Below are 4,988 nucleotides of genomic sequence, written 5' to 3' on the forward strand. Positions count from 1 at the left end.
TCTTCTTCTTCTTCTTCTTCTTCTTCTTCTTCTTCTTCTTCTTTCTTCTTGTTCTGAGATGGAATCTCACCCTGTCACTCAGGCTGGAGTGCAATGGTGAGATCTCGGTTCACTGCCAACTCCGCCTCCTGGCTTCAAGTGATTCTCCTGCCTCAGCCTCTCAAGTAGCTGGAATTACAGGCGTGCACCTCCACTCCCAGCTAATTTTTGTATTTTTAGTAGAGACGGGGTTTCACCGTGTTGGCCAGGCAGGTCTCGAACTCCTGACCTCGTGATCCACCTGCCTCAGCCTCCCAAAGTGCTGGAATTCCGGGGGTGGCCCCGGGGCCCGGGCCCAAGGGGGTTTTTTTTTTTTTTTTTTTTTGAGACGGAGTCTTGCTCTGCCGCCCAGGCTGGAGTGCAGCGGCCGGATCTCAGCTCACTGCAAGCTCCGCCTCCCGGGTTCCCGCCATTCTCCTGTCTCAGCCTCCCGAGTAGCTGGGACTACAGGCGCCCACCTCGTCGCCCGGCTAGTTTTTTGTATTTTTTAGTAGAGACGGGGTTTCACCGTATTAGCCAGGATGGTCTCGATCTCCTGACCTCGTGATCCGCCCGTCTCGGCCTCCCAAAGTGCTGGGATTACAGGCTTGAGCCACCGTGCCCGGCCGAGGAGTTCTTCTAAGGAAGTATTTACTGTGCGACAAAAGTAGATGGATACCATCTTTGTCAACGGGAGAAAAATCTGGGATGGAATTTATGGAAAATTCATGCAATAAATGAATAAACCACAGTTATGGGGTGCCTGTGAAAGACATAGGGCGTGGAGCATGGTCAGAACTGTAGCAATAGCAGAACCTGATTGTTCTGGCACTGTTTGGTGTGGGGGGTGGGATTGGGAAAATGGGAGTCTCTAACTCGTGCTAGTTGGTTTTGCAGTTGGGGTGCAATGTTTCCAGGTGGCACCAGCAGCTGTAGTAATAATAAACATCTATACAGATCACTATGGGTTGCAAAGAACGCACATACTGTAGCTCATTTACTTTAAGGGACTTGAACAGCTAGCTGTGCAACTTGGGAAAAATCATCTAACCTCTCTGGGCCTTGGGTTCACCTTTGTAAAATGGAAAGGTTAAACAGACTTTAAGACCCCTGGCTCCACTCCAGGGAATGCAGCTAGCCAATGGGCCCAGTAACTCTAGAAGAGCAGAGCCTTATTTAAGCTCCTTCCCTTAGCCACATAAAACTTACCCTGCAGGACTTCCTAGGAACATATTTTCATGTGGCAAACAAAGGTCATTCCAGGCACGAGACAATGGTGAGTGAACAAATGTTCATTGAAAGCTCTCCACTCCAAAGCCACGTGGTAACAGTTGGCTGGTGCTACCTGGGAAGCCTGGGCTCCTAGCATCAAGAGGTTTCCTTTGGGTTGGAAGTCCTGGTTCCCAGTAGGGACACCAATCTTTGAGACCTCCAAGTCCCTCCCTCTTGTGGATTTAAATCATCCTCTGTCCTCACCCACCACACAGAATGTGTTATACAATGCCCAAACAGTGTCCACAGGCCCTAGTTTCAGAAGAAAGGAAGAAAATGGGCAACGACTATTTATTTGCCTAACTTTTACGCAATGTACCAAACCAGATTTCTGTACCCAAATATTACGCTTTCTCTGAGGCTCTTAATTTTCCTTGATCTCTTGGATGTGAGAATATATTTTGGATAGAGAAGCATAAATTTAAAAAAAAAAAAAAAAAAAAAAAAAGGTGTTCCTTGCCTTGGATCAGAAAGCTTGGCGGTCTGTTCACAACAAATGTGAAACAGCTGGCTTTTCTCATCGCATTCTCCTACAGCCTGGTCCCTGAGTGGTAACATGTTAGCCCACATGACCTCCCATTAATTCAGAAACCTTTCCTCAGGTAGAGAGGGTCAGACACCCAGTTTGCTTGGGAAGAAAACATGCTTTACTCCACTAGGCAAGGACACATCTGCTGCTGTGAATGAAACCTGGGTGGCTGTGGGCAGCTGCGGTCCCTCCCTGCTGTTCAGGGTGGACATATTGGGATCCATTGTGGCCTGATAGGGCTGGACAGGTGGCGGACTCCGGGGAGGCCCTACTGAAAGGACAGTGTCATTGATTTCCTTCCCAGAGATGTTAGCTGAGTGGGCTGTGGCAGGGCAAGACAGGGTTGTTGGGGTCAAACTAACCATTACTGAGCCTTTCTTTGTGTGAGTAGATGGCTGATTGAGTGCAATGGCTGAAAGACTCCCTAAACTCCGAATTGAGTAGAGATTGAGCTGTTTTTCCACAGCTGTATAGATGGCCAAGCTGAATAATTTTGTCAGCTGACATTCTCTTCCTTTTCACTCCTTAATTATCCCTGGAATTCAGGTCAATGCAAGGTAAGAGTTTCCTGTGCAAGGTATAGAAGACTACATTATTTGGATAATTTTATTGTCCTTTTTTCAAATTAAAAAAAATTTTTTACAGACAGGGTCTCCCTCTGTCACCCAGGCTACAGTGCAGTGGCACAACCATAACTCACTATAACCTCGAACTCCTGGGCTCAAGCCATCCTCCAACCTCAGCCTCCCAAGAAGCTGAGGCTACAGGTGCACATCACCACACCCAGCTAATTTTTAAATTTTTTTATAGATATAAGGTCTCGCTTTCCTGGGCTCAAGTGATCCTCCTGCCTCAGCCTCCTAAAGTGCTGGGATTACAGGTGTGAGCCCCTGTGCCTGGCTGGACAATTTTCTTGATTAAAAAAGATTCAGAAAATCAACTTACATGCTAAGGTGGGTAGAGATGGCCTGCCCTAACTGGGCTATGTTAGTCACTGGACTCCCCAATTTCCAGGAGCCACAATTATCAGGCAGAGCAGGGTCCCCTTAGTCAGAGCAAATACTAGGACCTTTGAGCAGGGAGGGAACTGTGTCAATGATGTCTGGATTTAAGGAATGTTTCATCTGCCTGGAGGGGCAGCCCGCCCTTCCAGCAGCCTCCTGCTTCCCACCCCCTTTGTGGCCCCTGCCCTTGCCACCAGCCAGGATCCTGCGTGCCTGGTCCCTTTCTGAAGAATGTGGAATGGCCTCTATACTGTCAGTAACAGAGGCGTCCTTTTGATAACCCGATCGTGGCCACTCCTGCAGTTTTACTGTTGCTTCATTTACCAGGGTCTCTTTTTTCCCCCGCCCTTTTCTGCCTTAGATGTCAACTCTAACTCTGGCTTTGTGGAGTTGCAGTTTCAGCCCCAGGCCAACCGCAGGCCCGAGCTTCCCAAACAAGTTTGCCTCTCCCAGAGTGAGTTGCCGCAGGCTTCTCTGGTCCAGCAGCAGGACTTACAGGGTGGAAGGGCACCTCTGGCATCAGGGGGTAAGGAATGACCACCCCCGTCCCTTCCTGTGGGCTGCTCAGTGCAGGCCAAAAGGCTCCTAAGAAAGCTGCCAAGCACCTGGGGCCTAGGACTAAGAAAGCCCTGCATGGAGCCCTGATGTGGGTGGCTTCTGCTTCCTCCCAGGGACACAGGCCTGCGCTTAGAAGCTGGAGAGGCTGGAGAGGCTGCCCCTGAGCACAGCCAGTCATGGGGCACCAAACTGCTCTCCAGAGGCCAGTCATGGGACACCAAACTGCTAGGGGCCAGGACTCTCTAAAGGCAAAGATGACCAGGCTCCTAGAGTTTTGTCAGCCACCTTCTACCTTCTCTGACTGTTCCCACAGCCCTGCCTTTTCAGGGACCCAGCTGGGCCCTCTCCTGGCTGAGAGCAAGCTGGATGTACCGGGATGCTTACATTCTGAGAAGCTTGTCCAAGGACATCATTTACCAGCTCCTTTCCCCTCACCGAACAGTCTAGACCCTGGGACCACAGCTGTGCCATGCCATTGCTAAGGAGACCCATTTTTGCAATGAGGGAAATGTTCATTTTCACAATGATTTCCTTTCCATGGCTGGAGCACTCCAAGTGAGCCTCAGGCTTCCCTGTGGCTTGGCCTGCTATGGGGCCTGGCTTGACCTGAGGGACCACAGCAGCCCTGCCCGCTCCCAAAGCAGTTGGATGAGCAGGCCAGAGCCATTTCTTCAGGGCACAGCACAGAGACACAGCTGGAAAACGGGGACAATTAGCCAGAGGCCGGCAGCCTGGGCCATAAAAACGCAGGAAGCGGCCACCGCAGGGCGGAGGGAATGGCTGTCCCTAATAAAGCGATTGTTTCAAAGAATGCCCACATTCCGAAGACACAGGCTGGAGCCTCAGCCTCGGCTTCCAGAGCTCAGGCCTGGGAAGGGGGGAATGTGGGGGATGGAAAGGGGAATTGTGTCTCCAGGAAGAGGAGGAAGATGTTTGCTAGATCAAAAGTTCCAAGTGCCCACCACTTAACCTCCCACATTCCTGCCTCATCAGGTCTGCGGACCTCCCCTACTGCCCTTCTCTCAATGATTTGGGGTTTGTAACGGGGTTTGCAATTTACTTCCGGTTTTATTTCTCTGAAAGTCCGATGACACTCGGCTGTCCAGGCCAGGTCCTGGAAGTCCCCCAGGAGGACCAGCTCGGTCTCCCATCTCTTGAGTGCACAATTCCTTGGCCCCTGAGTACCCCACCACCCTCATTTTTAGCTTTCTTCCTTACAAACACGAAGGGTGGGAGGAACCAAAAAACGGGATCCCGCAGCTCTAGGTTAGTTCTGATCGCTTTCAGGTGTGTCTGCAGAGGCAACTTGCTGGTTGTCACCTGTAAAATGGGGAGGATAAAAACACCTCCTAGGTTTTGTTCTAGATCCTAGGGGGATGTGAGGCTCAAGGGAGATAAAGGACACTGGAGAGCACCCCAGATATGATAGGATGAAGGCGATGATGACAAATATCCGAGCGAAACCCTTGACAATAACAGACAAGTGCAGGTCTCCAGGAGTGCCGCGAGCGCCCGCGGGTTCTGAGAGCGCTCAAAGCCACCGAGTCAGGCTGCCCAGCCCCCCGGGCCTCCCCGCAGTGATCCTCATTCCCGAATCTGGCAGCGCT

This window comes from Rhinopithecus bieti, unplaced genomic scaffold (genome assembly GCF_001698545.2).
Source record: "Rhinopithecus bieti isolate Rb0 unplaced genomic scaffold, ASM169854v2 scaffold_28547, whole genome shotgun sequence".
Lineage (NCBI taxonomy): Eukaryota > Metazoa > Chordata > Mammalia > Primates > Cercopithecidae > Rhinopithecus > Rhinopithecus bieti.